The 26,390-nt window shown below is 36.2% G+C and overlaps 1 long non-coding RNA gene across 1 annotated transcript; it reads right to left on the bottom strand.

Moving 5' to 3' along the window:
* Nucleotides 1-6,476: 6,476 nt before the first annotated feature.
* Nucleotides 6,477-25,742, bottom strand: LOC106037021 (uncharacterized). Its single transcript, XR_001207793.3, has 3 exons — nucleotides 25,654-25,742; nucleotides 24,589-24,745; nucleotides 6,477-7,062 (listed from the first exon to the last, which is right to left on the bottom strand). It is a non-coding gene; the product is annotated as an uncharacterized lncRNA (long non-coding RNA).
* Between the last annotated feature and the right edge of the window lie 648 nt (nucleotides 25,743-26,390).

Below are 26,390 nucleotides of genomic sequence, written 5' to 3'. Positions count from 1 at the left end.
ATCTCCAGTCTACAGTATTATTTGCCACGATACTGATCCTGCTAAATTCAGTCACTGCACGTTGCCTTATGCAGTGATAGCAGGAGTGAGCCAGTTTGCATAGCTGAGTGGGTTCTGACAATATGCTAGCCTGCTATTTCTGCTGGAGGTTTCTCCTCCTCCTCACTGGTACTAAAAAGACATCTACAGGCAACTAGCTGATGCTTAGGTATTTATGTAATGAATCCCCACTATTGAGTCAGAGATTAAAAAAAAAAAAAAAAAATAGTATATTTAAAGTACTTGAGAAGATTTTTTTTTGTTTAAATATTATCAACGAGATTTTTTTTTTTTGTTCTAATGTTATCATTAACAATTTGTACTACAGAAAGCAAGTTTATAAAGTGGATGTTAGTCTGGGGAAAAGCTCAAACGAGCTCAGAGCTTATCTACTGTGATGCTGCTAGAAGTGGTTGTATTGCTGAGAAGGCCTTGGAAGGAATATAATTATGCCTGCATGGTGCTGCATTTGCGTTAATAAATCCTGCCTCCCTCAAGAGTCTGTGGAACCACCTCCCCATCTCTGCAGCCACAGCCCTGCTCATTTGCAAGCCAGAGAAGCCACCCATGGGTAATGAGAGATGGCTGCATTTCCATACCAGGACTATCTCTGAACCTAGCTTATATATCTTCCTACTCATTCTCTGTTATACAACTGTGTCATGTACTGATAGATTTGGCCATCTAATGCTGAGTGATGTCCTATTTGTGAATGCTAAGAATTAGAAGGCATGAGAAAAGAGAGAAGAGTCCAAAATCTTACAAATATGTGTACAATTGAGATCACAAAATACTCAAAGAATCAGTGAATTCAGGCATTTAGGTAATGTCTTGTCTTTTAAAAAAAGTATTTTTGTTATTTAGGTACTTAAATATCTGAAATATATTTAGATATCAAATCAAAAAAGCAAGATAAAATATATTTAAAATATTTTTAAAACCCCATATAAAGTATTTGAACAGTGGGAGACAAAGTAATTAATTTAAATGTTATAAGATGCTATAAATTAACAAGAAGAGAGAAAAAGAGCAAGATTATACTTTCAGATTCAAAAAGACAGGGTGCCAACATCTTGGCATGTCTGGAAAAAACAGGAAAGAATAAAGGTATACTACTATCCCGGCGACCCTAATAGATGGAGAATGTTTCTCAACTAAAATTTGCCCATTTTAGTTAAGGACCTCTTCCCATTTGAAATAACAAAACCCACCTATTTCATTTAGGTCAGCTCAACAATCAGTTCCACAGCAGCAACTCACGCTTCCCATCTTCTCTGTTGGCCAGACCATTACATTTCTGCAACGTACTCAGACCTTTTTGGGTGCTGGTTCATGCCTCATGGGGGAGACGGTACTCAGGGAGACTACAACTGAAGTACCCCAGGTTCTTAGAAGCCATAGATTATGGGATATATGAACTTCAGCTACAATAAGGCACTATGCAAATTGCATGGATGTAACAAAGTCCTAATGCAACACTTCATTTTTTATTTTTTTAATATACTTTGTGCCACATTTTCTAGAAATATTTTATTTTTTATTAAAAATCAAGAAGAAAATGTGACAAACTGACATGACTAAATAACATATAAACTAAACCAAACCAAAACAAATAAAAACTCTTCTATAATTTCTATAAATCAATATTACTTGGTTTTGTTTAATATTGTAATTATGATAGCTATTACAGAATGAAAATTTGTCATACAAACCCTAATCCTGCAAAACAGTGTGCACAAATATAATTCCCCTAATTATAAACTTAAGCAAACCAGCAAATATATTCTCACATAGGAATATGGTTGCTTCCAAACCGACGATATTGATAAACTTAGCTAGTATTGTTAATTCCTGCAGGAATATGCTGTACTGATATCTGGATATTCTGTTTTGTTCCTATATTGTTCTCTCTTTCTTTATACTGAGAGAATGGTAAAATTTTCCAAATTTCAGAGATACTAGGATCCTTTAGTTTTGCTTGCTTTCAGTGACAGTATATATGAAAAACACACACACAAAAAAAAAAAAACAAAACACACACACCCAAAAAAAGCAGACCCAAAATGTCAAAACGTAGAAGAAAAATCCTGATGCTGCAATTCTCTGATCTTGAATTAAGTCCAAGAAAAGAGAAAGAAGCTCTTTACTGGTGCAAGAATATATCTTAACAGCCCTTGGGTCCTTATACTATGAACCCTGAATGCCCATCTAAGGTTATACAAACAGTTCCTAACATTAAGCTGTAACTTCAAACTGCCCAATCAACAGTAATTCACACAGAAATATGACTGAGGAATTAAGATCATTTTGCTGACACAATCTTATTTAAAAAAAAAATAATTTATATTGGAACAGCTGCATACAGAAAATGCATTTTACTCCAAAACAACTGTAAGTGATTAGTCTATAAAGAGACTCATGTCTCCTAGAATAGAAAATCAAGCTAGGAAGAGCTTTGTTCAGGCATCTGCTAGCAATGGAAAACATATTTTGTCTTTGGCCAAATGTCTGAAATAATATTTTTATTCTGGAAATATTTTGCTATTTTATATTCCCCTCATTTTTTGTTTTGTAGATTTCATGCTGTAGCCACAACAGTGTTATTAACGCCACTAACTTTTTTGTGTTCCTTAATAAGAAAACCTATGGTTTCAAATTAAAAAACACCACCAGAATTAACATTTGCATAGTCATTGTAGAGGAGTGATTAGACTAATCAAAATTCTTTGATTAAAGAACGTTTCCCAAGTGTCTATCCCTGATAATTACTATGCAACCACAACAATTTAAGATACTATAATTGAAGGCATTCCTACAGATGCTTTTTTACACAGCAATATTCTGTTTTTTTTTTCACTTTACATACATTTGTATAAAGCTGATGCAAACATAGGTCTTTAAGACCTAGTATTTTTAGAAAAAACAGCAAATATTGTGGAACTTGCAGTGAAACCACAAGTCCTAACAACAGTACAAAACTTTTAATTCAGTTTTCTTAAGACAATCTCATTTTCGTCCTCCCTTTCAGACTGAAAAGTGTGGCACCAAAGTTTTATTGCAAACTACTGAATACAAAAGCTGAAAAACAAACAAACAAAAAAAACTCAAAACAAAACACAAACAAGTACAGCAGCAATTATTCCAAAAAGCCTACCTACTCTTTTTGCATTAATACTCCCTTCCTATGATGCCATGTGAATTTATCATACTTTTTAATGCATTTGTCCTTGACTGTGTGATGTAAGGTGGTCATTCACTCCATTTTGCAGGTTATTTTCATAAAACTGTCTTGACTCAAGCAAAGTATCCACAGCCTTCACTAGTTAAGGACTCAGCTATACTGACAAAAAAGTAAATTTAAGTTATTTTACAGAGAATCATTATTGATGAGCTTTATTATTATTATTATTATTATTTTTAATTGACAGAAGAGAGGCCAGCTACAGCACAGAGAGAGATGTGGAGGAGGGAGGGAGCTAGCCTGGTGATTACAGCACTTGTGCCAACACTGGCAGACGCAGCTCCTCTGTTCCTTTGCCTGGTTTTCAGCCTTCATCTCCCACCCAGCAGGAACCTGCCCTGGTTTTCCATCTCCAGGCTGTGCTGGGATAAGAACTTTCTCTAGCTTTCCTGCTGAAATTGTCAAATTTTGCTGAGAAGAATCAGAGCCTAGTAGGCTGGTCATGAAAAGAAAGGAGAAAACCCAATTCTACATCCCTGAGAGGAGTGTGCGCATTTCAGTGCCCACTCTAAAGACTTTGAATGCATTTTACAATAAAAAAAATACATCAACAGACTTCAGAGCAAAGACCAGAGTCATCCCCTGGAGTATTCTCCTCCCCTGATAGTGGAAAACATGGATGAAAGAAGAAAATGAAGATCAGCTGCAGCCTAAGTGTCAAAACCACTTGGAAAGGGCCTGAAGGAAAAACACTCTTGTTCTCTGGCTATATTTTTGAACAAGAATTATAACCACTGCAGGCAGCGTACCTTGACTTACATAGGGCATACTGAGCACACAGATGTGCTCACAAAAAACCTGCACAAAGATTTATTTTTATTATTATTATTTTCCAAGAATAAGGTAGCAGATTTATTTCTAGTCACAATTTGTGTATTTCAATACAGTTTAAACAAAATAGACAACACACTACTCAGCTATCGACATGACACAAGAACGTTCAGAAATGGGAAGGTCAGAGACAAAATATTAAAAATCTTCCCAGTTTTTCTGCTGAAACCTATGCTCCGATTTTGAGATGCGTATTTTTATTTACCCCTTTACACACAGCAGCAATTTGCCCAAGGTCAGATCATAGACTCAAAGCTGAGAGCAACTTCCAAGATCAGCGTTTTAACCACATGTTTTTACCTCACCAGAGTAAGGTTTAATAGCAGCTGTAACACAGAACGTAATTGCCTCATATTTAATTGAAACCAATATACAGGATAACAACATTCCTTTTACAGTATATACAAAATATATACATCACACAATCTCACCTTTTTCCTCCACTCAGTGTTTGAATTATTTATGTAAACAGTAATTGGAAGGATGATTAAATAAAACCATCTGGAAGAAGCTGTGCATAAATTTTACTACATTTCTGCAGTTCACATTTAGTGTCACAGTGAAACATACATAAACCATAAACAAAACTTATGTCTAAATAAGAAAACATACAGATAAATGAAATTATTTTCATTTCTTAATTGAGCTCTGCCTGATAAAGGTAACAATGCTTTTATGCTGTCCCATCTTCCACAAGGGTGCATGAATCTGCTTCCACGGGGGCCAAATGCAATCAGCATTAAGAGCATCTGCCTGCTTCCATGCATAGCGTGGTGGCAACAGCAGTGCTGTTCTGGCAGGAAAGGGAAATCACTGAAATTGCTGCATCTGTAATAAAAACTGTCGAGTTGGTGATTTGGTATTCTGTCAGGCGCAAGTGCTTATCTGATAGCTGTTCCTGGGAGTGAGTGTTGTTCTAAGAGCTCTGGAGAAAAGGAAAGCAAAAACCAAAATGGGATATGTCTATAGGGTTTTATATTCGTATTGAGGAAAAAGAAAAATACCGGGCTTTAAAAACATGATGACAGAAGAGGCTAGAAGCAAGAAAGCAGTATATAACGTTCTTTAGGGAAAACAAAGCAACAAAAACAACAAAACTTCAGTCCAGTGTTTTTTCACCCTATCATAAACCTCTATTCACTGGCAAGCTAGCAAAAGCTTACAAGGCAGATCATTACAGGTGAGAATTGAAGAATTTCACTAGCAGAATCTGTTTGTAAAAGCCTGCTTAACACAAGGTTTATAGTTCCCTATATTTATTTTTGTTGTTGCTTTAAGGAAATGTTAAATTCCCTAAAAAAAAACCCTTGAGACACAAGCAAAGAATAGGTCTCCTTCCCTTCATTTCAAATATTGTTTAGTCTCAGTACCTTGTTTTGTATTTAAAATGCTTGTTGGTCGACTGATAGTGAAAAATTAAAATCTCTTAGCATGAAGTTTAATTTCATGCCTTACTTAATAAACATTAAAAACAATGTCTAATATCTTCTTTCTTCAAAAGAACAATGCTTTACCACTACGGAGGTTACAGGACATTAGCATGACTTGAAAAGTTAAGATACTTTTATCACATATCCTAGAATTATTTAGATTCTCCACTTTCACAGTGCCTGGTACAAGGAAGTCTTGATCTATATAACATGAGTAAAAACAATAAAACAGAAGACCCAAGACCTCTTACGTCCTATATATTACAGACAGTACCTCTTTGAACAGAGAAAGATTTAGTTTCTTTCTGTATTTCTCCTAGTTTAAGAAAAGCACTTGCTTTGTTAGTCATCAATTACAGATGATAAAAGAAAAAGGTATTAGGATGTCTCGTTAACTTGCAAGACTGATTATATTAGTTCCTTCCTATAAACACTTCACCTCGGCTATCCTGGGATAACCCTAAACCTGTGATTATCTTGAGACAGAGCATGCCAACTCTGCTCTTTCACTTTCTTGTAGCTTTGGTTGAAATCCTAGTCCCGAAAGTACTGCATGCAAGGCTTCCATTGTATTCAACAGGGCCATAACTTCACAAACCGGGACTTCCCTTACTACGTAATTATAAGTCATGACCTAAGACTACATGGATTTAGAACAGATGCAAGAAAACCACTCCCTGCTCTCAAGGGATGCAGAAAAGTAACACTATCAAATTCCATCAGAGATGAAACTTCAGTGGTAACTTTAGTGAAGAACCAACAGCAAAAAGTAAGTACAGGAAACAGACTGTGATTCACAAAAGAATTCTCATGTGTTGCAGAAAAACAACAACAACAAAAAATCCTCTTAAATTGAACAGGTAATGCCAAGAATAACAAAATGCAAAATAATAAGAGACAACACAAATTCAGTACTGCAATACAGACAACTTAGCTTGAGTGCATTTGTAAGGCTGAGAAGAAAGTGCTCCAAGTAGGTAAGGCAGTAGACATTCTGGTAGTGGACAACTGTATGTCTGATAGTCGATTTATTTATTTATTTATTTATAATGAAACATGGATTTAGACAATAACTCTAGACCATAATATAGAATTAAACACGCTTTTAGGAATACATGAAAAAGTTACAGTTTCTATTGACCCAAGACTGCCATAATCCTTGCTATCTGTTTAAATACTCCATTATTTGTGCCCTTTCCACGCATCCTTAGGCTAACTGAACAGCAACTGCTTTTCTCTGCCAATTACTAATTCTATTGCAAGTTCTCCAGAAGGACTCCAGAAGGACTAAAATGTTGCAGAATTGGATATTCTGTAGTCTAGATGTACAGACTGAATCTTACAAACTGAGATGAAAGCTTAAGAGATGTCTGCAATGAGTAATTTGTGTGCGCCCAAAAAAGATGATCTCACTGTTACCAACAGCGCTGTATTTTCCTTCCTCTGGTTCCATGATTCATCGCTCTCTGCCTCCTCAACATATGTTGATGTTCCATGGTGCTACATGAAGGATATGTTCCACTTACCAATAGAATGACAAAAAAAAAAAAAAAAAAAAAAAAAAAAAAAAAAAAGCAGTTATTTGAGCTGACCAGAGAAGCTAAATAGTGACTGTTTGAAGCAAAACAGTGCCTGGTATTAACATAATGCCACCTTCATCTATCCATACACATATAAATATTTTTTTTTTCATTGATGTATTAAAGAAGCCCCCTGGATGTAACAGATGTGTCAGCTTAGCTTTCATTTACAAGATGGCTTTTTAAACCTGCCCTCTGCTGTGCTGTGTTACAATTATTGCGGCAATGATAACAATTTGTCTTTTCTAATGTCACAGAGTCTATACAGAAAACAAAATTAAATGCACAGTGCAACTTCAGTGCAAGGTTATAAATGAAGTTAGACATGCAGATAGAGGTGGCATTCTTCAGCTTTAACTGTGAAGAGTTATTATTTGCTTCAGTTTAGAAAATGAGGGAAGACAAAAGATTTACAGAGGTATTTACCAAGTAGCTGCTCAGAATAAGCTGAACAGTGCTAACATGCAGGGCAGCCTTAGGGCAGGACTAGGGAATCCAGCGTCTGGGCTCTGTGATGAGGCCAGACCCAGTGGGACAGAGAGCAACCAAGTTCTAGTCCTCTGACCCACCAGTGGCTCACATCCGTAGCACATGGACTGGAAGGAGACCTATGGCAGCAATATAACTTTTAAAATGCATCCACTAGAAATTTCCTTACTGAATCTAAGCATTTAATTGTGTCTTGTTTTTGTTGTTGTTCTTTGTTTGTTTTTTCTTTTTCCCCCATGTAAGAGGAAAGATCAATTGCTGAGTGACACAATGCCCAGCTTTACCCTTGCTCAAGTCCATTCTTCGGGTAGGATCAATCTTAACAGTGTAACAGCAGTGAGACATGAGCAAAGATGCCAGAACCTGTCCAGATGCACATTTCGTGTAAAGTGAGGTGCTATCATTCTTGAGGAACACAGAGCACATTTATTGAAAACAGTATCTGGCCAACTACAATGTTTCCCAAGTAAAACTCCCTGACATGGTTCTAGTCTTTTTGGCTGCTACTTTGTTTGTACATCCATCTTTCAGACCTTCACACAATCTGAGATGCATAAGCTGTTCAATATAATATGTCAGTAACTACTAATGGCTTCCTGAGAAGGTTTTGGTGTAAGTTCAGTGAAAGGTATAATTTAGCAAGTGGATTTAGCAAGCAGCAGATAAAACAATTAGAATAAAGATCTTTTGTGAAAGAAGTGGCTGGCAGCACACCCACTGTGAAGGCTGATTTTGTAATTTAGCAAGCAGATCTTATAAGTGGCAGATACAACAATTAACAGAAAAATCTTTTGTGAGTGAAATAACTCATCAAATATGCACAGAGAAGGTACATTTGCATGAAAATGATCTGTGGATTTCCACTGAAAAGCAATCTTTTTTTACTACCTTTTTTCCCCCCCTCTCTATATTACCAGGGTCTGTGGTAGAAGAGTGGTTGAAAACAGAGCACTTAATAAAGGAATAAATTCCAAATGGGGTTGTGGATGTATTTGAAGCATCAATGTAAAAAATTCTTGCATTAGAACTCAAATCATTCTGTGCACCAGCTATCCACTCCCCCTACTTTTTTTTTATCAAGCTTTCTTGTTTTATGATTGCTATGCTTTACTGCTTTATTTTAACAAGTTGTCTGCAGCCAAATGTTGACTGAAACATTTTTTTGTAAAATTATTGGTAAGAACGTGACATGCTGCAATTTCTGTTAATCTGTGTGGAAGAAGGGGAAGTCTGTGACCAGATTTACTACATAGTCCTTGATCTCAGGTAACAATTTACTTGCATGGCATTACAAATGCACACAGAGCTGTAAAATGTTGACAAAAAACATGTTTACTCTCTGAAAAACTTAAAGACTTGGTTAACAATTTGAAAAGTGTATTTGCCCCTTCAAGTACAACAAAATTTGCAGGAGACAGTGAGTATTTCTTGTGACAAATCACAAAGCTGTGAGCATCTCCTTCCAGTCACCCTCTCCAATCACTACAAAGTCTCGGGGAAGAATAAACATGGTTTTCCTGAAGGAGGCAACTGGACACCAAGTCTGCATTTGTCCTGTTTATATGCTATCGAGGACGCAGAGCTGGTCCAGACAGGGACTTACCGCTCAGCAGTGCCCTCCCTAACTTATGCCAGCACATCAAGGATTTCCAGATGGTCTGGACTATTTAGATACATGCCTCATTCTAGTTGTGTGGTATGTCATCTTTAAGAGAAACAGGGATCTGGGCATGGATTTTACAAAAGGCTTCCCATGCAGGCCATTATGAAGAAGAAATGGTAAGTACTGCTACCATCACAAGGGCACTATACTTGCATTTAAGTCTTTGTTGAAAGGGCTGTCCCCAGGAATGGCTGTTCAGCTGATACCCAAGCTTTTGATCTGAGGAACTCAAACCCATGAAACTACTCTGTCCCAGCTGCATGATAGTGAATTGCAAGCAACATCATATATTTCTCTCATCCAAAAAAGGATCAAAGTACATATCAGGTTCAGAAGATAGTGAGAAGACAACTTGGCCTTTCCCTTGCTCTTGCTTTTTAATTATTTTTATTTTTTTTCCCCAAGGGATATTTTTATATATCCCAAAGCTGGGACTTTGTTATTTACATATGTTCCTCAGATTAACAAGACTGTTTGAGCATCTTTATCAACTTACTAGTTTGAACAACTGCTATATGATACCTTTTTAAAGGTATTTTACTTCTCCAGAAACATGGCTCCTGCACATCCAGATTCAAACAATTATGACATAGATTATATCATCTTTTCAAAACACAGAATCAGACAGCAAATAATTGTAATTGGAGGAATTCTATGTATTTGGGAGAGAAAACTAAGATTATAAACTTTATTTTTCTTCTTTGAAGAAACATTTTCTTTGAAAATAATTGGAAATATCAAAATTTAAATCACTTTTTACTGGAGTGCTTACTGGAAAAGTAGAAATTGAAGATTTGAATATTTATGTTTATATTCAAATTCCCATGTAGAAATGTCTGGTTTCTCATCACCTTCAAACTGATTCTCATGAAATTTCTTTTCATTTATGCAATTCCCATAATTTTTTTGCCCTTTAGGACAATTCTCAAATGCCTGAGGAAGCTTTTAAAGGTATACTAGAAATATTTTCATCCTACTAAAACTTTTACTTTTGGTAACTCCTGTTATTATGCATGAAAAATGCATCTGCAGACTATAACGGTATAGCAAGTATTAGCAGTGATCTCCTTTACATTGCAACAGCTAGCAAACAAGGAGCTATAGCAAAATACAGGAAACTGCATCCTTATTTCCCCTCTTACCTTCAGTGATTCATACAGTTCTTTTTGTTTGAATAACTGTCAGCTTGCACTGCAGCATATATTGCTAAAGGCAATTCATTCTGAATGGTATAAAACTTATGTCAAATATTTATACACAATATGTACTTTTCCCCTAGCAACAATTCTAATTACTTCCCCCCAAGAAGCCATGAGTTTTTTCTCATCACTTTGTTTCAATACAATTTTTCATCCCATCGATTGGTTAAACAAAAGATCTTCTAATAAGCGATGTTTCAAAATGTCACTCAAGGAGGCTTCCGTAAGGGATAACAGCTCAGTACTTCTCACAGGATTAGCAATACATCCTTTGTCTTCAGGACCACATATTCTACTTACATTTTAAACCAAACTTGTAACTTCAGACAGGATTGCTGTTAACAGGTCAATCCTCCCCAAAGGCACTTCTTTATATGACACACAGCCAGGAATCAGAAACTCTGATTTGAGACAAAACTTCTGCAACCTTCATCCTAAACACAACATTTATTCCTATTTGATTTCCACCCTCAATGCATCAGTGTTACAAAAGTGGATGTACCCCTAGCAGCACTACTTCCATCTTCCCACAAAGACACGTGATAACACATCCATGCTAATGTAAGATACAGTTTGTTCATACTGCCATTAATTTTGGCTAACGGGGGTAGCTACCAACCTGGTGATGGAATACTTTTTAAATGACTTGCCTTATTTAAACCACGAACAACTGATTCACCTTTTCCACAGCTGTTCTGGCAACAGAAATTACACCTGGGGATACAATTTAGGATGTTTTCAATGGAGGTTGCTAATACCTGAATTTTAATCGAAATATAAAAGATGTGTAGATTTGGCAGTTTAAGCAGAAGAACTGGATTTTAAGTTACACAGAGAAACCTTAACTGGTAAAGCAAAGGCAGCATTTTTGTTTGTTTAAAAGTCTATAAGCAGAACTAATGCAACAGCTGTTTTAATCAGTAAATAGGAATTAAAAACGTCTGCTGCATTTTAAGCTATGATTATTTTGACTACATCTAAAATGAATAGCTGGAAGATGCCTCACCAAGCATGAGGACTGTAATCTCCTGTTTGGGCTGCCCCAGTTGATGAGAGACACCTCTGTCATTTCAAGGACAATGGGACCACCCAGTTGGGGTGCAGGCAGGAGACAGCTTCTTCCAGAACACTGGAAGGCCTTCTTGACAGGCGCTGAGCCAAGACACACTAAAGTCAATTCTGGAAAGCCTCATGCAACGAGGTCCACATCAGTGTCGTCTGTTAGGCAGTTCTTACCACCTTACTCAAGCAAGTACTTGTACCTCATTTACAAAACGCTGCTTGGCAGACTGCATGTAAGTATACAAATACACACACACACAAAAAAAAAGTTAGCTCACCACATTTCTTCACCAAACTGCATGTAGAAATTTTACAGTCACCTTGGTCTGTGTTGCACAGCCCTGGCTCCTGCTTGGAGGACAATTCTCTTGCAAAGCACCTCCATCTTTTGCATCTCCATGACCACATGTTTCTAGCTCCCAGTTCAAGAAAGCTTTTTTCCTTAATCAGTATTGGAGAGAATCCTCCTTGTAGTCTCTGTTTGAATTTCGTACCTAGGGATACCTATAAACAGAGGTGCTGTCGTTTTCTATTCATTAGTTTCATTTCTCGAGAAGAACAAGCTCCTGTGACTGAGCTGACAACCAACGTTGGTCTTCTCTACGCAGTGCTTCCTGAGCGCAGTTTCAAAACAACTGTAACACAACCCAAAATTTAAAACATCACTGCATTTCTGAATATTTATGAAAACTGTCACCAGGATGGCAACAAGCGTTCACAGCAAGGACAAGAAAGGCTGCAACAAGCTTGTTTGTTACCTGTTCAGCATGGGCCCTGCCAGCAGTGCGGCAGCTCCAGCCACCCACAATCCCCTCCAGGTCCACGTATGTGGCACATGCCTTGCCCACCCAGCCCTCAGCTGGAGGGAACAAAAGGAAGCTGAGGAGATCACAGCACGGGACAGAAAGAGGAGAGGGAGACGGTGGAGTACTGGTGGTGTGCACCAAGACGTTTTTTTCATCTTGTCTCAATATTTACAGTGCTTGAAGATTTATACATAAGAGAAAGGTATGGGTAATGCAGATGCAGTAAGTGAGACCTCCCAGACCTACCATGTTCAGCTTTTGTGAACCACTGGGATTCTGAAGCCATTCTCATTCGATGCACTGCAACTTACAGATTTTAAGAGCAGAAGAAAATGAGTTTCTCCTAAAATCTTACTTTAATTTAGCCTTTGTGCTATGGACATTATATGTAACAGCAAACAACACATAGAGTAATAGAATATGAGTTGTGGATAAAATGTATGTTCATGTTCCTCAGAGAACTTGCATGAAACAGATAGTGTCAATTAATTGTCAATTAAATACTTTGATGATGACTAGATGATTGCAGCTAATACAAAAGTAAGACAACATAACTGCAGTTCAAACCAGTTCAGGGTAAACAAATTTTGACAGCAAACAAAACAGTAGCCATTATGACTAGGTGGACTATGAGTCAAATTAATTTTCTCCCCATTATTACTTATATTTTACTTATGCAAGGAAGTTTTCCTTCTAACAGCTTCACACGTATTTTGTGTCAACTTATTAGAACGGATTGAAAGAATAGCTGTTTGCAGAAAAGGTTATTACACTTATTTAAACTCAGTTGCAGATTGACATACTTTGGTAGCAGGCTAATGTTATTTAAATGGCTGCACTACAGTGTTCTCTGCACACAGAATTAGGTTATGGTGCAGGAGTAGTTCTCATGTGCACTTTCCAAACCAATTCTCTGTATTTTTAAATAAAATCTACAAGATAAGTATTTGAAATGTCAATGACAGTTGTCTGAATTGTTTCAAGTTGTTTTCATTTGAAAACAGGCATAAAAAAAAAAAAGATCAGTTGAGGTTGCATTTTGCTCACAATTCAGTGAAAATCAAGTAACTATTTGCACATATTAAGTCAATTTACAAATGAAGTATTTCGCACACACTCAGACATTTTGAAAGAACACAGCAACACAGCTAGCACTCTATTAAAAATCTAGGAAGGAAAGAAGTAGAAAAATGAAATTTTTTGAAGAGGTAGTAAATATTAATAAATATGAACCATACAGTGGCGAAGAAAAACTGTTTCAAAATAATTCAAATAATTATTACCAATCATATCATCTCACATAAGACCCCCTCAGAAATCACTAAAATTATTATTTTTTTTTAAATAATTGGGTCCAGAATATGAATTTTGGGATGTGGGTTTACTTTTATGGGAAACTGTTGTTAGTCTCCATTGTAAGATCTCAAATATCTTGGACTACAGTGAGATTCAGTGTCTGAAAATGTCTTCACAAGGAATGGCTGATAAAGTAAAAGCTTACAGATGTCTTTTTCTTATATACTTGTAGCCATTTGTACATGGATACAATATAGACATAAAAGACCATGAGCTAACTTTAAATTAGCATGACTTTAAAATGGATTTTACTTTAATGTCTCCTCTTCTTTCTTTTATTCCAAAACATGTCAGCTATTAGCAAATAATATGCTCATTATGATTTTCATCATCTTGGACTCTCTCCCAGTAAGTAGTAATATGCTCAAAGGTAATAATCCTCGACAAGCTTGACTTGTGGTAATGTATTTCAGTGAGAGCCTGGGTGATACCTCCCCCGAGGTGCCTCATTGAGACGATGTACCAGCGGTCACTTTGCAGACTGCTTAATCACAGCCATGTAGGCTTTCCAAGCTTTTTTAAAAATGGAAGGCCAAATTTAACCAAGCACTGCTAACTAGAATTTAATAAAATTATCACACCTATAAAGAATAGTGTGAAAGGCTATAAGAAAAATGCATACTTTTCTGCTCACGAATCAAAGGGAAATTACATTTTTTGCAATCACCAGCTTACATATAATATGAAATTGAATCATATTACCACTCAAGACAGTGCAGTTTCTATTATAAGATAATAGATGTATCATTAATTGCCTTTTTTTTTTTTTAAGGATTTCTGAAGTAAACATTGAACTTTGCTACCATATCGCTCCAAATAGACTGCATCAAAATGGGCTTGGGATTGGCAGGGTTCTGAAAACATTTTGCAAAGGCAAAGAATTCAACCAAGTGGCTTCAAAGAAATTAACAGGAGAGGTGTTCCCCTCCTTGCAAAAACATGCATGATTTTTGCTCTTCTGAATGGGCAAGTTTCCAGAATCTGATTCAGTAAATGAATTCAAACAACTGAGTTACTTCATTTCCATGATTTTGAAAAGTTTATTTTGATGTAACCTCTCTCCATCACTTATTTCACTGTATCTCCCCATTTCCTCAACACATGGATGTTCAAAAGTATTTTGAAAAAGGTGTAAACAACATAACTTATTTTTTAAATGAAGCAGGTAGAAAATATTTGTACAATTCCCCAGCAAGAGCTTGTTTGCAGAATTTATCTTCACTGCAGTTTCAACTAAATGTAAACTTTAACAAAGATAGACTTTAGATGCTTAAAACTACAGTGTCAGTGTGTATTTCAGTAAGTTTACCCGCGGGTACAATTCATATATTCCCATGCATCGATCTAAAATTTAGACCTTTAAAATGGAACTCTAACATTCCATTCTTTCATTTCCATCTTGGTTAATAATGTGTTCGCTAATAGCATTAGTTACATTAATACATCCATTTACAACCATCTTGACTCTCTCCCAATATGTAGCAATATGTTCAATTGTAACAATATGAACTATAAGAGTTTAAAAATGCGTAATTCAGCAGTATGAAAACTCATATGAAATACATCTTAATATATGTCCAAAAGTGGTAGGTTTTTGGTGTTTGTTTTTGTTTTAGCTCAGTTATGTTTTGAGAGAGGTGGTTGGGTTTGTTTTTGGGTCAGAAAACAGAGGGGAAAAAATAGATCTATTTTCCTTTACTCCTTCCTATATATTCTACTAAGTTTGCTGCAAGTGTAAAGAGATCTGTGAGAGAGTCATTCTTAAATAGTGGTTCCTAATTAGTTTATCAAGCAAAGAAAATATATTAAAAAAAAAGGAAAAAACATTAAAATTGTACTTACCACTTCTAGGACTTAAAGTTATATATAGTAAATTGCTGGAAGTCTGAAATAACAGAAGCAGTGTTTGAAGTTATCTATGCAAAAATCAAGTAAAAACAAAATAAAACATCTACATTTTTTTTTCATCCCCCCAAAAAGCCCCATTTAATTTTGACATGCTATATGAAATGATGACTGGAAAACATTTCAAGACTTCAATTTGTGATAACAGAGGGGTTTTACTGCAGAGCAGATGAGTAATACTTAAGAAAGCAATTCAAAACCTGGTAAGACAATTACTGAAGGCCTTCAACAAGCTATTTCAGGAAGACTATAAAGACCAAGTCAAAATAACTGGAAAAACAAACACAAAAATATTACACAAAGCAGAAACGAAAATGCCAGAGAGACAAAAAATGGACAGACAAATGTTTTCCAAGAAGGAGGCTCCATTAGTCACCAGACACAAAATGAAAATGTGAGAGTGCATGGTGAAGGTAGAATCCAGTGTGCCCAGCTTAAGCATCCACATTTGAGTGAAGCTCATTCAAGTGAAGCGAAATAAATCAAGCACTTTGTATTTGTAATAGACAATGGGAGGCAGAGTTTAGAGAACATGGTCTTTGTCTAGAGACTTGTAAAACATTTTTCTACTAGCTACAGAGGAAATTAAAGCTAATTTCACATAAAATGTAGGCAAAAGCTGTCTCCCAAAGCTTCCATAGGCTATGGCAACATATAAAAATGGTCTTAAAAATATTTTAAAAACTCTTTCACAAAATTGGTTCAGGTTGGAGAGAAATATTAAGTGGGGGAAGAAATTTGTGTTCACATTCTATTCTATGAGAATTGGTAGAAAATAAAGCAATGGGTTTAACACCGAACTTCAGCTTGAATAAAGGGAAACCAAATAATTTCCATCTTTAATTTGTTTCTGAAGTGGATATAGATGGATTAAAAGTATCGTGTAAGTTACAGTGAAAAAGAAACATGAAGTCAAAAGAAAGTGTGGTCTTTGTAGACGGAATTTTAAAACGTACATTCTTTGAAGTATGACAAATGAAACAATTTTCATTCAAATAAGCAAGTCAAAGACAGGAGAACATGATCAGATTCAGAGCTGCCTGGAACTGAAAGCATTACCACAGCAAGGACAGGGAAGATTACAAACAGCTGCCAAAACCAGACAATATTCTACAAATTCAGCTCAGGTTACCTCAGGCCAGAGACTGGCTCAGTACCTGCTGCACCATGGCATCCCAAACTGAGACCTGGTTAGCTTGGCCTGAGAGCTCTGGACAGGAAGGAGCAACAGTGGTCTAACGCTTGCCATTCCCACGGAGGTAAGAGTTGAATAACCAAACCACCACCATTATTTCTTCTGTTGTGCCACCAGGAAAGAACAAGTCATAAAGCTCAAAACTGCTCCAACCTATTTGGTTTTGTATACATGAAGTCCTCCTCACCATGTGGTCCTGGTTCAAAAAAGTTGAAAAGCAAAGTTTCAAGTTCTACACTTGACACACACTGTGTTTTAATATGATTTCTTTGTTATGTCCCTCACATAAAATAACTATAGCAAGTAGAGACAGTAGACACAAGGTCTTGTCAATTAGGTACTACTGTCTCCTGCAAGCCAGATGAAATATAATAGTTTGTCAGCAACATCCTGGTAACACAGAGCTTTATTATAATGACTTAGGCTGAGAAACATTAGCACATTCCCCAGGGATGCCAAAATTAATTGACAAGCCTATAGTTTAGTGTTACTGAGAATTACCTTTCACTCGGCTAGTTATTTATCCATGCATATGGTGATAAAATAAATAAATAAAATCAAGGTGCACAGGTGTCAATGTGTTTCAATCAATTTCAGTGTGGAAAAATTGACTGCTGATGCCCAATGATGCAACTGACAGGTTTCAACTATGCACACAGTGGGGAAGGTTAACTCTCATTGAATAATTCACTCTGCCCGTAAAGACAAGAGTAATAGGAAGTGAGAATTGTTTGCGTTACCACAATCATTGCATTTTTCCTCGCATGGTGAGCTGACAAGCCACTTAACTTGCATTTTAAGTATCTGATAACAGCCCACTAACAACAAAACAGGAAAGCATAACATGGACCAGAACTGGATTCCTTTGTGTATATATTTTATATATTAAAAACATTGTATATGATGACTTTTCTCCAGGTTCTGAAGTTAAAACTCCTAAAATTTGGTATAGTTTCTGCTACCTTTAAATGTGCACTCTCACTTGTGACTGCATTAACCCCTGCCACCGTGAGTAGCATGCCTCTCTCCAAAACACCAAAGGTGGTAAGCTTGCCCAAGTATCATGAATTATTCCATTCAGTTAAAAACTGGATTATTTACCTATTTAATAAATGGGCACATACTTCTTCATATACTTCTCTATTTTGACTTGGCAGTTGGTTTTTCAAAGTCAATAGTGGTCAAACCTAGATGTCTTGGCTCAAGATGACCTGACTCATCAGATCTTGCCATCTGCCCAACTGGAAGTAAGATGCAATTATCTAGCTTTGGGACATATTTTCTTTGCCATGTTGCATCTGTGTTCAAAAACTCAAATGTCTCTATGCTTCTTTCTGTCCACTAAGATTTACCCTTTCGAGTTTGATTGCTGAATCAAATTCTAAAACTTACTCTTTTATTTTGCCAGTTTGGCACCCAGTGTTACCATCACCACAATGAAGATACCAACATTTTTTCAGACTGGTTTAAAAAAAAAAAAAAAAAAAAAAAAGAGGTATCTGGGAACTGGATTGTATTTATTAAAAGCACCCATTCATATCTACATTACTATGACTTCATTACCCAAGATAACTACCAGAAATAATATCCCTAAAGCATTATGGTTTTATCCTACATCCCACAGTAAATAATGCATAAATCCTTCTAAATCCTAGTTATGTAAAGACATATTAATAGATGTTAAGCACCTGAATATCTCCGAATACTTGTATATATAAAATCTTGAATTGGCATGTAAATAGTATTCAATGATTCAGGTCTTGGTCACTTTTGAAATAGATAACTAGAATCCAGCTTTGCTTGGACACATGAAAATGGTAACAGATTACCTCATTTATTTTTAATCTCCTCACACACAGTACAAAACAGACAACTATACACCAAAACAGGATATTATTTTAAACAGATTAATTTATATGCATTGTGTCAGTTTAATGGAATTCAAGAACTTGGAGGTACATATAGCTGACAAATTTATTCCTTCTCTTCTTTAAAAATTCTAACCTCTTTGCAACTATGAAGAATGTATTTGAACCAAGTGAATTATTCATTTCAAGATTAGCATTTACTGTGGTCTGCAGATGAACAAAAGATGTATGGACATTCAGAAACAGCAGATATGATTCTTCTGTTTATACATGCATCCTCTAAATGCAAGCAAGTCTAACTCAGTAATTTTCTAGTTTTTATTTCAGGCAGCAGAGCAGCTGTGACTTCATTGCTCCAGTTTAATTTTAATTGAATGTGCAGTTTGGAATATGTTAAAATGATCCACATGACATTTTAAAGTATCTTGTATATGCAACTGCTGAAAATCCATCAGACTTTAAGGGAAGAAGAGGATATGCACAAGATAAACAGATGACACTACTGATCAGTTGCCCTCTCCACTGCACCCAGAACTTCATTTATCAAAGAGCACGAAACTATGTTAAGTGCAGTAAAAACAAACAAACAGAGTACAACTTTTACTATGAAAAATAAGATTTTGAAATGTAGCTGTTCAAAACTTAACTATTTCCATTCCTAAAGGGTCTCCTTGGAGGCAAGAGAAGTTTATGAAAAAAGTTCCATAACAAAACCAAAACCCTCCACATTTTTTTTCTAATTCACAATAAGCAATCTTTCAGTATATAATACATTTTCTAAACATCAAAAAAATGTTCATTCTCAACTCTTAATTTCTGCAGGGCTTTTTTTTTTTTTTTTTTTTTTTGAATGTGTGAGATGTAACCTGAATGATAATGTTTGTCTTTGGTTTGGAAGATGTACTTGGTTTTCTGGGCTCTGGAACACCACAGAGCATCATCTCCAATGCTTCGTTTAGAGGGATGCAGTAGTGTAGAAAGAAGGCTCCAGCTGGACAGACCCGCCACCCCCAGCACCACCTTCCCCTTCCCTCCCCAGCCACTGCAGCCTGAGTATAGGGGCAGCCACGTTGCCCACCACTTGCCAGATAATTGTAAGAACACAGGACCCAACCAAGCTCAAAAAAGGTTTTGTGTAACTGGGTAACAAATTTTAACTAAATGTTTAAAACATCTGATGTCTTTTCACCTTTAAAATGCTAGTGGGTCACGGTCAGCCCTTGTATTTCGAAGCTTCACCCACCACATGGCCTAATGTTTTTGTTACCAAGTAGCACATGTTAATACCAAGTCTTTTTTTATTTTTCCTCCAAAGCTGAAGGGTCACAGACCTTATTTATCGACTAGAACTATTATTCCAATAACATACAACATTGCATTTGGTTATGCGTATATATACCAGAAAGCAAATACTACATGATTAAGTTCATTATGAAGTATGCCTATGTATATATACTTTCCTCATTTTCTTCCATCCCAATTTTGTTTTGATGGCTATATTTCTTTCATGATACTCAATCCAATTTCTGAAGAATATTAAATAATAACATACTGTCAACACTAAATTGCTAAAAATGACATTACTGATGTTTTTGTTATTTTTTTTAAATTATTCTGATCACATATCACATTATTTCATTATTTTGAAGCTAATATTCACCTTGTACTCCATCCAAAAAGTCTTTCTCACAGAACTAGCTATTAAAGACTAATTGGTTATGTAATATTATGGTACTTGCAACAATTAATCATAGTACCTTAAAACCAGAAATGTCATTGCTATTCAGCTGTCATGCAGCGGTGGTATGCTGTACAGCTGACTCTTGCATTGTGCCAGTAGCTGATAATACTAAGGAAGACAGCGCTCACGTGTCAGACACTACTGCTTCTAGCATCTGACAGTCAATGTTTTTGTGTAAAATCACCAGGAAAAAAAACAAACAAACAAACTTGAAAACAGCTTCAGAAAACCACGGTTATGTCCAAATTAGTGTAAGCAAAATACCCAAACACTTCTGCATTTGTCATCTTTTGCCATCCACCAATCTGCCTCCACAGTTTTATGAAGACATTTCTCATTTCTTCTCTTGTTAAAAAACAAAATGCAATTGAGTAAGAATTACTTGGGAATAACCCTGAAGCCCATCTTTGAAACTATACATCTGTGGGAGAAAGGCAATGGGTGTAATTTTGCTTAGAGTGAAAATAACTGGATATTACAAAACCAGAAAAGGGTCTCTAGACAAACAGCATACAGTGAGCTCAGAAAGTCTTACTAATATATGATCAATGCACAAACAGATAAAATTGCAATAAATTGATGCAGGTATTCTGACAAAACATGTTTTTCTCCTCCTTAGTTCCTTTACACTGTCCTCTCCAAGCAAGCTTCTTTACTCACTTACCATAAACCTTCCATATGAAAAATTAGTGTGCTGTTTTCTCAAACACAACCACACTGTTCTTCCCATTTTCATTTCCAGAATAATCCTATTTCCTTTTTAATATTTGACTACTACAGTGAGGCATCCATTCATAACCAGGCACAACAATGAGCATGATGTAGCACAAGTATGCGTGCAATGAAAGTATGCAGCAAGCTAGTCACAAACTTGATCATTAATATTCTCTGTTTATTATGGCCACAGCTACAACAAATTACTCAGATTCCAAAATTACATTTTAATATCAGGCAAAATGGAGAAAACAGTTATCAGAACAGTTCATAAAAACAGCAAAAAGAAAGCACTTGCTGCATTACCTGTTTCAGTGCATGCATGAGACACACGTGAGATTAGTTATTTGCTTTTGCATGTTTTGCATTCCTTATTTCCATAGTCTTCTTCCAGACAGACATGTTGATTCTGAAGATTTGCTGATTAAAAAATATATATAATAAAAAAAAAAGGGGGGGGGAAGTAGCATCCCCTGTGTTACCCCTACAAAATTAAGAAGAGCTAACTCTTTATTTTGGAGAGTTTAAGGTAAGAAGATTTTACAGATGGTGTAACTTTCAGAAGCACTTCTCTCAGCCGTGAAATGAGATCTTTCTGGAGGGAATGATTCTTTGCTGCCTGAAAACTGTTCCAGCAAGTCCAGGAAAAAATCTGCCTCTGGACTGGTGGGAAATATGCAGGGCCTTCAAATTCGAGGTGGAGAAAGCCCCAGTGCTTCTAAGAACAAGATTACTATGAGGAGTGGGAGCAGATCAAGTGCTGAGCTTAGTGAAGTCTCAGATGAAAACAGTGAGTAAATTCCAAATGATCCCAACAAAGACAGTGTTTACCCAAAAACAAAGCGTCGTTATATGATGGGCTGGTCCAGTTGCTCAGGCTCAGCCAAGAGCAGTGCAAGTGGTATTCTGTGCATCAGTGGCTTCCTAGGGCACCAAGTCACTGAAACCACAGCAAACCACTCCCTGCTACGGAAACCACTGTCAAAAATACATACACAATGACACAGCCTCAATCTCAATGCTGGCGATATGGATTAGCTAATGAAACGCTATAGCTACCTCATCTATAGTATGGTTTCTAACAGACTAACTGGTAACAGAGGCGATCCCACAAGAAGATTGGCTAAGAAAGGATATTGAAAAGCATGTAAAGGATATTTGTTCAGCATGAAGAAATAGATAATATAGCAGAGAAAGCATTCATTGATTTATTATACAATTGAATTAAAAAATTCTGTAAGGAAAGCATTGTACTACCACGAAGACACCTACACGTTCATATGCAGTATTGATTACAATGCATCAGCTCCTCTGTCCCAGACACAACAGGAATGAACATGGAAGAAGAGAAGAACAAAGCTCTCATACTTTATTACTATACAGTAACATTACAAAGCACTGATAAAGAAAATGTTACATAGCCCAAGATGGCAGTATTCAGTATGCTCACAAAGGAAGAACAACAAAGTCAATTTTTCTCGGGTTTACTTACCCAATGGACATTTACCGTAAGTACAGCAAAAGATGTGATTCAGGTGTGGTAACAGAGAGCACCTCCTGGCTTAAGTTGCCACCAGTAGCTCCACGTTCTTACCTCTGATTTACTCTCATTTCCCAGCTGCACCACACCTGTGAGCACTGCACAGACTTTGCCTCAGCAGCACACCAAATATAAAGCACCATACTCCATTTATTGAAATGAATACACTTCAGTCAGCAGCAAAGGCAAATGGCTGGTACCTGTACCATGCAATGAACAACAACAAAAAAAAATCCATCCTAGCTGATATTCTTTTCCTACACATGTGATCTTTATTAGAAAAAAAATCCATACAGTAAGTAACTTCTGCTTTATGTTTATATTTATTTTAATAAGATTGTCTTCCAGTATGATTTTAGCATAGGAAAAGTTACAGCACACATATCTAAACAGATAAAACATCATATACTTACTTTCCTGTTTGTTTTGATTCATCTTAATTAAACATCTTCAACAGGTCGCGATAAAAATTATATTGCTCCAAGCTATATACTTGGCTTTTCAGAAGCAGAGCAATAATAAACTGTCAACGCTTTCATCAAAACTCGCTCCTAAAGAATATGCATACAAATGTTGGCAAGAAAGAAAGAGTACCAGGAGATAAAAAAGGCACACACACACTGAAGTACATCAATATGCAGTTGTTAATATGCAGTCCAGAATCCCCTTTTCATTTTAAAGTGCCCTCACCCTTGAGCGATCACAAAGAATAGGAGTAACTTGGCAGATGTAACAGTATCAGTAACAAAAGTAATAACAGGCAGATCTTCCTGCCTCTGTTTGAATGACAGTTCACTTACCTGCCTTCTCCTTTTTCCTTTCTCCAGTAACCACAAAATGTATTACATGTTTTGTACTGCGTGTTTTGCTTGACTGTAAGTGCACACAGGCAAGAAACAATTTCTCTGATGATATTACATGGAGCAGGCTAAATGCTAGGGTTTTGTGAGTGGTCTGAAACTTAATTTGTGCAGCTTGTGAACCGTGCAGCAGTACACAGCGCAGGCAGCCCTGCGTAACTCCCGACTGCACTTCCATCTCAATCCCCTGGCTGTGGTTACGTATTCATATGTGCTTTGTCGCAGGGTTAGCAATTTTATAAGAAGGTTAGTAAAAGAGCAGCTGCTGATAAGCCCAAGTCCTGCTTACCTTGACAACTTCAGTTAAAAGAATGGGCAAGACCTTTGTTTCATGTAATTCCCTATACTTACATTTTTGCTTTGATTTTGAATCCATTTTAATAAGGACTAAAAATTGAACAAAATTAAGAAAAAAGTGCAATATTCAGTACTTTGCCTCAGTCATGAACACTTCTGTAACTTCAGAAAACAGATTCTCTGCCTTTCACAGAAGTTTGAAACATCTAGCATGTAATGTGTGCACATGCGCAGATGTGTGTGTGTTTAGAGAGACTCCATTTGAAGAATGTTTCTCCTTTTCTAAATGTTAATTCTGTGATTTCAGTGAGAAATACCAAGTAATTATCTGCATAAAGACAATTATCTACTAGTATTTAATTTCTAGGCCTCTTGAACTTGTTAAGATCCTAATCTCAAATAACTTCTCAAAAATTTTTGGAAAGAACATTCATGATCCTGCCATATTACGCCTATGTCTCTGGACAAATTTGGACGATCATCTACTATACTAGGTAAGTAATTTGTAGCACACAACAGCAGAAGAATTGACTTCTCCCTCTTTAGGTGTGTATCTTAGAAAGCTATCCAGAAATTCAACTTTCACGATGTTGAATAATGCAGAATGTCAGCAGATAACACTGTCACCTACAAGGTACCTTGTAGTAAGTAACCTACAGCTTTCAGACACGAGACTGAGTATTGATGTTGTCACAACTAAGAAAAAAAGACATTTACATTTACCAGTCTGATAAAATGATTATTGGTGTTTGTATTTGAATTATTCTCTTACCTTTTGTTCTGGTAATATTGTATTGAACTGCCCTTTCTCATGTGGGAAGCTGGCGTAGGTTGTTCTGGCCACGAGCAAAAATATTGCCTCCCCTTCATCCAGCTCTCCCCCGTCTCTTCCAGCACACGTTAATTTCCAAAAATCTTCACAATCAGTTCTGTCACAAATTTACTTTTCAGTGACATTTCACTTTCCAAAGAATAGTTCATTTTATGACTAGAGAACTTATCATTTGAACACCAGAAATATTTTTGAACTTTACTAGTAATGGCCATAATCAGTAGCTGAAAGTCTGCTGAAATCAGATGAAGCTCAGCTGTACCCAGCCATAGCTTAGAGTTGTAGCCAGTGAAGCAAGCAAGAACTTTACTTGTCTCAACAAAGCAAAAAGGGAATAACTTATGAAACTTCACCTTTGGAAAAAGTTATAAGGGCCAAGGTCAATGTAAAGAGCCATTAATTTAACAATTAATGGACTGAGAAAGTACAATCAAAAGGGATTTATTTTTAAGTATAAGGATTATATATTGCCAAAAGACAGGTCAGCCGATAACTAAATAGTTCATAAACACACAATGAATCTACTGATTCCGATTTAAATGCTTGCATACGTATTGAGTGCCATTCAAACATTTCAAAATGTTCTACATGCTTTTAAAAATCATTAAAATCAGGACAACCATTCATGCTTATTACAGTCCATTTTCATTTAATTATTTTCTAAATCAGATTTTGTTCATAATTAAGGAGAGATAAAAGCCAAACCAACAAAGCAGGTTACTTTGTGGGCAGAGCTGTTTCTAAAAAGTAGAGATTTGTTACACACGCTTCCTGCAAAAGGTCCCATGATGCGCTGGATTCTTTCAGAAAGCAAGTATGCTATCTCTTGTTTACTGCTCCACTACTGCCCGTTAACTGAAAGACTCCCGGTCTCATGGCATAACTGAGAAAATTAAATACAATCTACATCCACAAAGGTACACATACACAAATATATTAAGTTACAGACTTGACAAAAAAAAAAAAAAAAAAAGAAGGAAAACATAAACAGCCATTAGTTCCTACCTTTTGAGGTTCTGCTAAGAAACTTGGAAAGTTGCCAATGATCAGCACTGTTGGTAGGAAAGCCTTCTAGCCAATTATCAGCAGCTGAAAGGAGAATAACGTCAAGGTAATTTTGACACACAAGTCACATAAATACTGTGCAATTGTTACCGTCTAGTGCAAATTGAATTTTCTGCTTCACAGGAAACACTGATATTTCATATCAGTTTCCATCAGTTATTGGAACACATATATAAGTTCAGATATATAATTATGTATTTTATGTTATACACATAACTTTGAATAACAATAAAATTCAATAAATATTTTATTCAAAAATGTCAATGCATTAATATCGTCATTTTAGATCATAATTTTTTCAGGGTGCAAAATATTATTTTTATTTTTATTTTTATTTTCATTTTACACACAGACATACACATTTAAACTACATTGACTCTAAGAAGCCTCAATCTATTTTAAATAAGGTACACCAGACACCACAGATAGACTGCATTTGGTCATCCACTTCCTTTAATAGCCAACATCAAAACCTGCCCTAGAGTATTCACTTTCTTTAACACCATTATTATCAAAAGATCCACTGAAGATCCTCAGGGTCAGAATTTCCAATTTAAATTTATCCAAAGCAGGCATTGTCCTCAGCTTATGTTACTTTCCCTTACTCATTTAAAGAGAGATCATATACCAGTCTTGCTTTAGTTATAAGCAATAGCTAAATGCTTTTAGCCTTGCCT

This window comes from Anser cygnoides, chromosome 1 (assembly GCF_040182565.1).
Source record: "Anser cygnoides isolate HZ-2024a breed goose chromosome 1, Taihu_goose_T2T_genome, whole genome shotgun sequence".
NCBI classification, from domain to species: Eukaryota; Metazoa; Chordata; class Aves; order Anseriformes; family Anatidae; genus Anser; species Anser cygnoides.
The sequence above is the reverse complement of the archived record's forward strand: the minus strand, read 5'-3'. Positions and strand labels throughout refer to the sequence as shown.